At 39.1% G+C, this 12,394-nt stretch overlaps 1 long non-coding RNA gene across 1 annotated transcript in view; it reads left to right on the forward strand.

Moving 5' to 3' along the window:
* LOC123257180 overlaps window positions 1–12,065 on the forward strand; it is a 38,202-nt gene extending 26,137 nt beyond the window's left edge. The window contains exon 4 of the long non-coding RNA XR_006507168.1: window positions 11,539–12,065. This is a non-coding gene — a long non-coding RNA (uncharacterized LOC123257180). The remainder of the gene's footprint in view (window positions 1–11,538) is intronic.
* The last annotated feature ends 329 nt before the right edge of the window (window positions 12,066–12,394 follow it).

Here is a 12,394-nt window from a genome sequence, read left to right on the forward strand (position 1 = left end):
GAAACTCCAAAGATTGGGACCATTTTTATGAGTTATTTAAGGAACTTGTGCATTCAAGAATGGATTTAAGTCCATCATTGAAGCTAAGCTACCTTAAAAGTGCTCTAAAAGGGGAAGCACGAAATGTGGTCTCCCATTTATTGCTTGGCTCAGGCAATAATTATGATGCAGCCTGGGAGTTGCTCATAAAAAGGTATGAAAATAATAGAAAGATATTTTCAGACCAATTAAATCGCCTGATTGAGCTTCCAAAAATAAATTTGGACTCATATAGGCATTTAAAAAATACAATTGATTCTATAAATGAATCAATTTATATGATGCGCCTTAAAGCAAATCTGACTGAAGAATCAGATTGCATTTTTGCGCATATTATTTTAAAGAAATTTTCTATTGAGGCTCTGCAACAATATGAGGGCCAAGTTAAAAAGTCAAATGACATTCAAAATTTGAAAGATGTCATAGAATTTTTAGATCAACGGCTTAGTTCGTTGACATCAGTTGGAAATGAATTACCAACTAGAAGAATAGTACAAAAAAATAACATAAATAGCCAAACTTGTCCGATGTGCAAAATGCCCGGGCATCAAATAATTAATTGCTATAAATTTAAAGCACTAAGTCCACAGGAAAAATCAAATATAGTGAAAAGATTGAATGTGTGTTATAGATGCTTAAGGCACAATTCAAACACAAAATGTCCAAGCGAGCTAGTATGCTCGTATTGTCAAAAACAACACCATAGCATGTTACATTTTAAAAAAGAGAATGTTAATACATGCATGACCTCTGAACCAGCGTTGTTGGCAACGGCGTATGTTCAGATTAAAGGTCAAGATGGTGAATTCGGGAAATTTAGAGCATTGATTGACAATGGGTCACAAAGCACTCTAATTTCAGAAGAAGCGGCACAAAAACTTAAGTTGCCAAAAATAAAAGCGCACACTCAATTAAATGGAGTTTCAGCAACAGGCGCTTGTGTTTCAAATCACAAATTAAAATTGACAATCAAGAATAATTCCAAATATTCAAAAGAAGTGAGCACAAACGCAATTGTTTTGCCAAAATTAATGAAAAGTCTTCCCAAAAATAAAGTTTTTATAAATAAGTCGGATTGGAAAGGATTCTATTTAGCGGATCGCAATTTCGACAAACCTGGTCGAATTGACCTGGTAATTGGTGCAGATTTATATCCACAAATTTTGCTGCCGGAGATAACCAAAAAGGGTATGCTTCTTGGGCAAAAAACTATCTTTGGATGGACAGTGTCAGGACGCACGAAATCCAGGGGTAGTAATTCAATCGTATCAACCAGTATCGTGCTGAAACAAATGGACCGATATTGGAAGGTAGAAAAAGAGGATACCAATGACATAAAAACAGAAATAGGTAAAACTAATTTTAAAAAATTTACTAAAAAAGATGATAGTTGCCATCCAGCGAGGTGGCCTCTAGGAAAGTCAAGAAGCATTAGCTTCGGCTTATATAGGAGAAATAAACGAGATTCCGAAAATAGCTTGGGACCCTCTAAAGCCTCCTGTTATGAACCATACAGCAGAAATAGCTCACCTGGCCAATCAAATAGAAGACTTGAAAGCACAAAATTTAGAATTAAAAAATATCGAATTTCATGATGTGTCAGGTCATAGCTCATTAATTTTAATAATGATAATCATAACTGTACTGATTATATCCTACGTAAGAAAGTTAAAGTCGAGAAGACAATTGATGGCTATAGCATTGCCAACCCCAATGCCCAATGTTTAAAAAAAAAAATGTTTATTTTATATGATTATTGTATAATGTAATGGTTTTATACATATGATTAAGTGATCAATCAAATAAAAAAGAAAAGCTATATCTAAAGAAAAAATTAAAGTATATTACAGTCCACTAAAATATCGAATAAAAAAAGTTTTCAAGATGTCCACTAAAATCAAAAAATTAAAAATATATATAATATTACAGTCCACTAAGAAATTGAACAGAAATAATAATTAATTTAAAAATGTAAACACAAGTCAAGCACTTTTGTGGCCCCTTGCAGGATGTTCAAACATTAAGTTGAACATGGGAGCTAATAAAATAACTTAAACAATGTTAAACTATTTAAAAATATGTAATAGAATGATATAATTAACAACATATTGTTATCGAAGAATCATAATAATAATATTTTCTAATATTGAAAAAAGAAATTTGTAAATTTAATACAAAAGCGGAAATACACATATACATATATAGACCGCTATCTAGCGTTATCAATGGACAATATAATGAATTTAATATATATAAAATGTACACCTTTTTTGTGGCCCTTTGCAGAATGTTCAAGCATTGAACACGATTAGAATTCCAAACATAGAATGTAGGAGATCGGACCCATGTGAATAAGTGATTAACAGCATGGTTTGAAAGACGATCTCCTGCAGTCTAACCAAATGTTTATGGGGTGCACTTGAAGCACTTAGGAAAGGGTCACATAGCATGTCAGCGAGCAGTCCGTTGATAAGTAGTTTTAAATAGATTTAAGATTTTCATGTATGTTTCTTGTAAGAGAATTGTAAGAAATAAAAACAGTTTTAAAACAGAACTCATTGGAGTAACACTTATTTGAAGGGCTCCTCTTAACAAATATGATAAAATATATTTGAGTTTTATAAAGAGAGCTTTTCATAATATGTTCTCATGAATAATGGAATCTAAAATTAAATATTTTTAAAGATGCGAGTCCTTTTTGTTGGCTCTCTCTTACGTAGGACCTCATCAAGTAATTGAGCAAGAAGCCGCAGTGATAATTGAGTATCACTAAGTGTCATTAAGTGCTCCACTCGATGTCCTTCAGTGCGTGCAGGAGGCCTCGCTTGGCTCCATCCCCCCTATCAGCCCCTCGAAGGTCCTTTAAGAGCTTCCTGTTGGTCGGGTCGCCACATGGCAAATAACTAAATGTGTTTACTAAACCACTTACTAAACACTCAACAACTGCCGGCCAGCAGAGCCAGGGTCGCCTATTTTTTGTTTTCTTTGTGTTCTTGTTGGTGCTAGGATGCGAGCACAACGTGACCAAGCGGCTAAAGTTGGGCAAACGGAAAAAGGAATGTACATAGAGTAGGACCCCAAAGCAAGGACAAAGGGTAAATCCAGGAGACGCACTACAGACACGTCTAGTCTAGTTGAGGAAAATGCGCAGCAAAGGGAAATCGTTTTCATTTTTCATAATGCTGTTAACTATAATATTTATCATAGTATGTGTGTGATTTCCACAATCCTCTCCCTAGCCCCAATCTCCCTAGCCCCATCCTGATCTGAATCCTGTTCATAAAACACGCACGCAAAATATAAATGTTAAAAATAAAATGTGAAAAAGCAAACAACACGGAATCAAAGGCAGCAGGAAAGCAGGAAAAATCTCTCTCAAGTGTATGGGAGTGTGCGTGTGTGTGCTTTGGGTTTTTGTGTGTGCCGAGTTAGCCTTTTTTTCCCCTTTTAGCCAGTTTTTGTTGCTGCTCGGCTGCTGCAGATGCTGCCGCTTCTGCTGCTTTCCGCAGTCGACGAGAGCAGCAGCCAATGGCAGCCCAGCAAGTAGGTGGAGCTTAAAAAAAGACAAAAAATTTCCCCAGCGAAAAAAGAAAATATATTTGGGGGCGGCAGGTGGGTGTTTGCTGGACTTTTTGCCACGTTTTTCTACACGAAGCACAGCACAGACGAAGCCGAGCCGCATGCCAATGTATTGGTGAGACGGGGGGCTGGAAGGATGCCGCAAGGATGTTGTGGGGGAGTATTCAGACTTTTCTTTCTCTGCTTGGGGGCCGTTGCATATTATTTGATTTTATTTTATTCAAACTCATCTGCATCTCCAGTCACTCTACGCTTACTCTCTTCGGCATTCTCTCATCCTGGCATTGCTCTCTCCCTTTCTAGCAAGGACTCTCTCAGGATGCGCTTAGTGTGTGAGCATCGGGAGGGGCTAAGTGGGGTATGCAGTCACTGCAATGGCAGATTGCGTAAATTGCTTGCATCCTTGCCACAAGCAAAATAAAGATGCGAAAAAATCCCAAAAATGAAGAGAAGATAATATAAGAAGATAAACTGGGATGGAATCTGAGATTACAATAATCTTTTAGGATTCTTAACATTTTTTCATTCAATTTTCTTGTTTAAGTATTTGTCTTATTTGAATCCTATTTGTTTATGTAAAGCAATAATACAAATACAAATAAGTACAAATAATATTAAAAATTAAAATTTTGTTACTAAATAATAATTTCATAATATTTTTTTTCCCCAAATTGAAGCTGAAGAATGTTAATTATTTTAAGATTCTTTGTAGATTATTTTATTTTGTTTATTCAAGGTTTTTATATAAAAAATAAGCTGTAATATAAAAAAGTAATTCAATACCATCTTAAATATATATCAGTTATTTTAATATTATCTTTATTTTGAAATAAATAAATGTTATTATGTTGAGAATCCAAAAACTTACTATCTTTGGACTTTGAATACAAATATCAATCTTAACTTCAAAAGCTGTCACTCTTAAATTTATATTTATAAATATTTACCAAAAATGCCTTTCAAGCAAAAATAAACAAAATAAATACAAAACGGATTACTTCGGGAATTACAAATTAAATTAAAAGTTTTTGTGTTAACATAAAGTACATCGGATTTTTATTTAATGTTTTAATTGACTTAAAGGCACATATCTTAATGGGCCTCACACCTCCGTAATGCGTTGCACATGGCTGAATGGGAAGCCTCCGCAAATATCCTTCAAATCCTGCGTAAATACGTAGAAAACGCAAAGTAAAATTCGCATTTTGCCGCAACTGTACTGTTTTTTTTTTCCTTTTTATTGTGCATGGCTGTTTTTCTCTTTTTCCGTTAATTTTATGTACACATTCGCATCCTTTTCTCGGCGAGGCACGACGGCGAAAGCGTCAAGGGAAACGGATGGCGACCGGGGCTGGGGTCTGTCAGCCGGGGGCAAATGGCTGCCAACTCCAAGTCATCCTTAAATGTTAATTTTGAATTACGAAATTTTTACATGTCAGACCTTCCGCCGACGTCCGACTCCAGCCCCTCCGCCCGAAAAAAACACTCAATATGACAGAACACGGAGGCCGGGAGGAGATCGGGAGAAGAACCAAGTTGTGGGGGTGGGGCCTGGGGACTGGGGAGCGTGAATAATTTAGGGTCTTTGAGCGTTTGCCCAAAACAAAACAGATAAACAAGGAGGCAGACAACAAAAACCCTTTCGAGATGGACCCAAGCGAAAACCCTTAATGCCCAAATAGAGCTTAAGGTCTGACAGGGGGTGGTATCTGACAGTGGATGGGTGTTTTTGGTGCGATGCGATGCGGTGGGGGTTGTAAAATAAATGAGCCAGGGGGGAGTCGGGGCGGCATCGCATTTTCTGTATGCAGCAATTTCGATTTTTGTTGTTGCTGCCCGCCGCTTTCCGTGCGAGTATGTTGCGGCATTTTATTTTCTATATGCGACTGAAACGAGCGAAAATGAGAAAATAAATGGAAAAAACAAAATGGCGGCTTCTTTTTTCTCTTTTTATGCGTACTAAAAAGCGCCCCAGAGTCCATGGCGGAAAGAAAAATGCGAAAAACAAAATGCAGCGAACGAAAGAGCGAAAAAACAAGCGAGAGAAAATTGAGCAGGATGATGAGGTGGAGTCCTTTGTGGGGCTGGAAGGCGGACGGAGAACAAAAGCATGAAAAACGCCGAGGAGGAAAAGCTCATGATTTATGATTTAAATTTTCGAACGCATGGTGTGAAGACCGAGCCTTCCAGCTCCACCAACTTCCGCCCACATTCGGTGTTGCCAGTTCAGCAATTTTTCAACAAAATCTAGCCTTTTTAGAATCCAAAAATAACAAAAACTGCTTTTTTGTCCGGGAGGGGAGACTTCTGTTTGTGGTTCAATAATTATTTGTGTTTATGTATGCAAATTACGCGACATGTTCAAATTTATGATTTAAACCAAAAATTTAAAAAACTTCTTTTAAGTTTCAACAGGATACCAGGAATTAAAAATGATTTGTTAAAACGTGTTGAAGTTTTATTATACGGATATGTTTTTGCCTTTTGCTTAATAATGTTTTTATACTTTTTTCCATAAATTCTTTGCAAATTATAAACACAATCATCTGCTTCCCCGCTAAAGGTTCTGGTCCTGCTTTCTGATAAGCCGACATCACTGTCCTGGCCATTCCATTGTGTGGGTGTGTATCTGTGGGTTGTTGTGTGTGTTGCCGCTGCTTGTGATGTGTGTCGCCTGCAGACGCGGGACAAGGGCAGCCACATGCTCCTTTAATTGCCGACCGCCTATCCGCCCGTTTCGTCCACGCCTATCCCCGTCATCCTGACTGTCGCATTTCAATTGAAGCTGTTTGTTTTAATTAATTACATTAATAAGTTTTCCTTGTTCGAGCCGGCTCACATTGTCGTCATTATCGACGCTGCCTCATCTGAATATTGTACAGGTAATCGACTTCATCTTAAGAGCAAATAAAATGCATTGAATAGGCAAAGGAAATCAGAAACAGATGTAGCAAAAAATCATTATCGCGAGTTTCTGCATCAAAACTGTCAAAAAAAAGGGAAACGTAACGCTGATTTAAAGGCCTTTGTACTACCCAGATACTGTGCAGCTGTAGATGCCTAAAAAAACCGAAAACGCGGTAAATGAAACTCTTTTTTGTCAGATACATAATTAAAAAGGCTTTTTTCAAAAACGAATATGAGTAGAGTTTAAAGTAAAAAACCGAGATTTCACCGCTTAGGCAGCTTTTGGCTGATGGGCAGAATCCAAAATGGCCGGCCAAAAAACTTACCCCTTTTCGGGCGACTCAAGGGTTTGTTTAGCTTTCGACTGCCCATTCCACCCCTTTGATTCACCCATTAAGGGGTGGGTTTATAATTTGTTGTTTGGCATACTGGCCGCAGCTGCGAATTGCAATTATTTCGCACTGAAAACAGAAACAGATCCTTGAAGGCAGCTGCCTTGGCAACGGGCGATCGACATCATCCAGGATTTACTGTTAAATTTGATGGCATTGATAAAAGGCATTTTCTATGGTGTCTTTCTCCATCCATCAGATACTTGAACACAAAAGTTGGAAGCTTGCCATACGCACAGATAACCCAATGGTCTTTACATACATGTACCATGCCATACATAAACTGGTATGGCTATGTGGAATATATATTTTCATTTAAAATGCACACTGCGTATGCCGACATCAAATTACAGACGACATTACATAAAATTCCTGCAAACACTCGCACACACAGCTCGCTGAGCGTCAGTCCCTGGGCCTGTTACTGTCAGTGTGTTGGTGTGCGTTGTTAATTTAAAATTTTACCATTTTTAGTTTAAGCCGTCGGGTAAAATGACGGGGGAAGCGGCCGAATCGAATCTAGAGAGTCCTACAAGGGAAAGCAAGGGCCTTTCAAGGACTATTATTTGATATGATTTTTGTGTTGAAAAATTAAATCAACTTTATAAAATATTAAAAGGTACTCTGGAATTTATCTTAAATTTAAGTGAATATTTAATATTTAAATGTAAAGGAGCTACAATATTTTAGGTTTAAATAATATTAGCTCTTCAAATAAGTTCCATAATCCCTTGTTCAAATATTTACAATAAATTTAATTCGAAAACAATTATTCGTCTTTTTTGATCAATTTTCCCATCTGATAATAATATTAGTTTTGTTTTTCATAGGACGACAAATAAAGCCATTCTTTTCAAACAAAAGTAAGAATTAGAATTAAAATTAGCCGCATTGATTTAATCACTTCTTACACTTATTTTTCAAATCTGACCCAATTTTTTTTGGAAACCCTTTCGTTGCCGAAATTAATTGCCCGAATATTGTGAAGTAGGGTACATTTGGTCCCCATGGCAGGTCCTTTAGGCCCCCAAACGCACAAAGAGGTTAGAAAGGAGAGTGGGCAAGGCACTTTGGCTGGAAAGTGGGCCGGGGAATGGCCATGGGAATGGGACAGATAGCCGCAATGGAAAAAAGCGCCAACCCAAAAACCAGTTGAGTAAATTATATACGCCAACAACAACAACTACTACTACAACAAAAGGAGCAACTCCCGTAAGAGCGCACATGCCAACGCCAGTTTATATATATTTCGTATATATGCATGTGGAAAAAAGGACTATGTACAGTAAATTATATTACATGCGGCGAGGCGAGGTATGTGTGTGCACTAAATAAGGTAATTTGTGTGTGCGGCCGCGCAACCTGCAACACAAACAACAACTGCAAACAACATCAGCGAAGCAACAGCAACAATTCATTAAAATGAAAAATGAAATTCAACATTTTTTGAAGTGTGATGGAAATTTTTGTTTTTCCATCCCGCAGAGGCAAAGCAAAGGGTATGGACAGGACTCCCCCAGGAGCTGTGCTTCCGGCCGCTTTTTGCGTTTAATTTTCCCATTTTCTCTCAAAGTCAAATAATACTTCCACTTGGCGCAGAATACCTGCATGTGACATGCCTGCCACTCCCAGCTGGTCCTGATCTAATTTAAGGTCCTTATTGTATCATCCTTTGAATTATAAAACTAATTCGCCCCGTGGGTACTTCAAATTGTATTAAGAATAAATCTTTACACAGAAAATCTCTTCAAAAGAGGTTCTAAGATTCGTGAGATTTATCCCAATAATCTCCTTCATCCAATCTCATATCAACTCCTTTCTCATCCCATACCCCATCACATTCCCAAAATAATCAACGAACACTCCCCCATTAATGGCGCTGAAAAGTATGCAGTAATCATCGATTAAATGTCAATTAAACGGCTGACAATCAGCTGATTTTCGACCTGCCATCAGCCATTGAACCGAACAGGATAAAACGAAAATAAAGGGACACTCTACACACACACACAAGCATGTTCCGCCAATGACGTCATAATGTAAACATCATAAAGTGTCAAAAAAAAGAAATGAGGAAAAAAGAACTTAAAATTCGCAGCTGTAAAAGTGGCACGCGCCAACAAAAAACAAATTGCAATTAAATAAAATAAAAACGAAAATATAAATGCGATGCAAGGAGTGCGAAATAAAATTAAAAAACAAGCAAAAAAACGAAATGAGCGAAAAAACGACAACTCAAATGGCAACAATGACATTGACAATGTCAATGAACAGCCAAAAAAAATGAGGAAAAAAAAACGAAAATGGGGGAAAATATATCCAGTGCACACATACCGATAAACATATGTGCAAAACAAACAGCCGAAAAAAGGAAAAAATTAAAGAGGCTGAAGCAGAGGGGGCGTGCCACGTGCCGGAGAGCCAGGGAAAACACAGTGCAACCGGCAATTATCATAAGCAGCAGATGCAACAGCCTCTCATACATACATACATACGCCTGTGTGTGAGTGTGTGGCAGCCGAAAAAAGAATAAACTAAAAATATCCTGCCGCAAAGAGAAGGGGCGCGAGGTGGACGGTGGGGCGAATGCCAGACTGCGGCTGGTCATTCATTTTTTTCACACCAGCCGCCAAGTGGGGCGTGGTGGGGCAGGCATTTAATTTAATGCCAATTACGTGTATGAGCCGCATTAACCAACCAACACTCACACAGATGCATGCACTCACACAGCTGCAGGCCACTCACACCGACAGGACCCTGTCGCATCTCGCCGCGTGGCGAATTGCCGAAAAAAAGAACAGCGGGAACGAAAAAAAATGTCGCCCACCGAAAAGTATGCAACGGAAAGTTCGAAGGACGAAATGATGAGAGTGGACAGTATAAATTCACTCTGGTAACCTTGCTCATACTTTTCATATCTTTTACAATTTTTCATTTGAATGGTGAGGCTTTTAATTTGTTTTAATTGCCTTAAACTTTAATAAAAAAAAGGAAAACATTTAATATCGCGTTTGTTGGTTGAATATATCATGAATGTTGAAATATTTCGTTTATGTAAATAAGTATACGAAGTGAGAAGAGTAAATAATAAATAAATATATTCTGTATAAGATATCCTGTTTATTTAAATACTAATGACTGCATTGAATTCAATTTATTGCCAATATCTTATTTATTTATGATAAAATGAGCCGCCTTACCATCCAAAATATAATCAAGGATATGCCGAAAATCAACAATCCTCAGAAACAATTTCAGTGCCATCTTGGACCTTGGACTGCGGGAGTTAATTGCACAGTTTATTGCACTTAATGAGTGGGGTGGCTCCACCGCGGGGAGGCGTGTCTGCCACTTGTCTGCCAGCTGTGATGATGCATGCGGAAGCACCAGACTCCGGTTACCCCAGGTCTGCTTGCCCCCGAACACCCCCTTTCAGAGTCGCGTAACATACAATGGGAATGGGAAAAACGAGAAAAATGAGGCAACATCACACATACGCCCCGTCGGCCAGAGGAGGATGCACCCGCCGGCTGGCCATTCCACCGGACAGTGTCCTCGTCCTTCACCCAGAATTATTTTTGTACATTTTTTTTTTGGTGGCACCGCCAACAAAACCAACAACAACAGTGGCATCAGCATCAGCACAACATGAGCAACCGGCAGACGCAGTTCTTTACATAATATGCAATTTTTATTTGGGTTTCGCCAAAAAAACAACAGTACAAAAAATGGAACCCGCCTGCATTACGCATGCCTCCATATGTGTCTGTCTGTGAGTCTGCGAATGCGAGTGTGCCTGTGTGTGTGTGTGTGTGTGTGTGTGCGTGTGTGTGTGAGTGCGTATTCCATCAATGCACGCATTAATAAGCCGCACTGGGCGCCGGGTGCCGATGCCGCCGAAATCGAAAGTGCCGGTCAGTCGAAAAAAAGAGGCAACAAGAAACTGGCCGAAATGAGGGAGGCCGGGAAGGTTGCGGATCCCGAAAAATAAATATAATTGCAGCCAAAAAATATAAAAAAAAGGCGGAAACAGTGCAACGGAGACAGAGACGGGGATTAAAGGATAGAGAGAGAAAGCGAATCCGAATGGTGCGTCCGAAAATGGAGAGACGTCGACATTAATCGACTCGAAATTGGTTTAATTCATATTTAAATGAACGCCGCTGGACCCACAAGTGGTAAATTGCGAAAAGATATATAGTCCTGCGAGGAAGATGGTGAGGGGGGACAGGCAGGCGCAACAGTTGCGTGCCTCTCGCTTATTTGTGTTTTCCGTTCAATAATTCAATTGAGCTTTATTTATGGCAAATCAAAATTGACCGTTGACTGTTGCCTCCGCCACGCGACTAATTCGCACCACCCTGTTGGTGACCCACTGCGGTCGGACTAGAGGCTGATGCCAGCCATCAGGTGTCCTGCGCGGAAATTATTGTTCACAATTGCCCAAATAATTGGCCAGACAGGGTCAGACCCACCCCACGATTCCCTTTCACCCCATCAGTTATTTATGATTTACGTGTTGTGGTGCAAATATTTCAGTAATTATTGTTCCACATTGCATTGGGAAAGGGCTGTTGTGTGTTTTGTATCTAATGTGCTTCCGTTTTCTGTTTCATTTCAGGACAATGGTAAATTTAAAGGACCAGACATACATATCCGAGGCAATGAAGTAGGGGAAGTCCGCCCAAAAACTATATCACAATAGGGAGCTGAACGTTTAAGGATATCCAATATGTAACCCATAACTTAGGTTAAGGATAGTAGACTATTTTAAGTGACAAATTCCTTTATTTTATTTAAAACATACATTAAAATTAATTAAAATCAAAACAATTAACGAAAATAAATCAAATGTATTATCTTGAAAAACCTGTGATTAAGACTATGTGGCTCCTTTAAATACACTTTAAAATTACATTTTGATTAAAGCCATGAATCATTTGTATAAAATTTCAACTCCTTTCGCATATTATTTCATTAAGAGCCGTCCTTGTTTTCTGTGCCTTCCCCATCATCCCCGGCAGCCCTCCTGTCCCCGGCAAATGTCCGCCTCCTGTGCAATTTTAATCAGCAAAAGGCATTCATCTTGTTCGCCAAACTAATTTTTTATCTTGCCAGCCCGGCAGTCTGGCAGGAGCCATCGAGAAAGAGAGCAACGAGTCCTGCCTGTGGTCCTGGCACGTCTTTTAGTCAGCGAGACAAGGCAATGCTCTGTTACTGGTCCTGGTCCCAGGTCCCGAGTCCTGGTCCCCGAAGAAATGCACAAACACACGGACATGGGTAAAAAAGTTGCAGGATGAACAGGATGCGGCACAAGTAAATGGTGGAAACTTTTAACGCCCTCGTCCAGAGTCCTGGTTTCTGGATTCTGTATCCTGGTTTCTGGGTCCTGCGGTGGCAGCTGCTGCAGCTGCTTCGCATTCGCATTTATTTAACTAACAGTAAAAAATTACTTTTGCCCAGGACGTTTCTCTCCC

Source organism: Drosophila ananassae, chromosome 2L (genome assembly GCF_017639315.1).
Source record: "Drosophila ananassae strain 14024-0371.13 chromosome 2L, ASM1763931v2, whole genome shotgun sequence".
Lineage (NCBI taxonomy): Eukaryota > Metazoa > Arthropoda > Insecta > Diptera > Drosophilidae > Drosophila > Drosophila ananassae.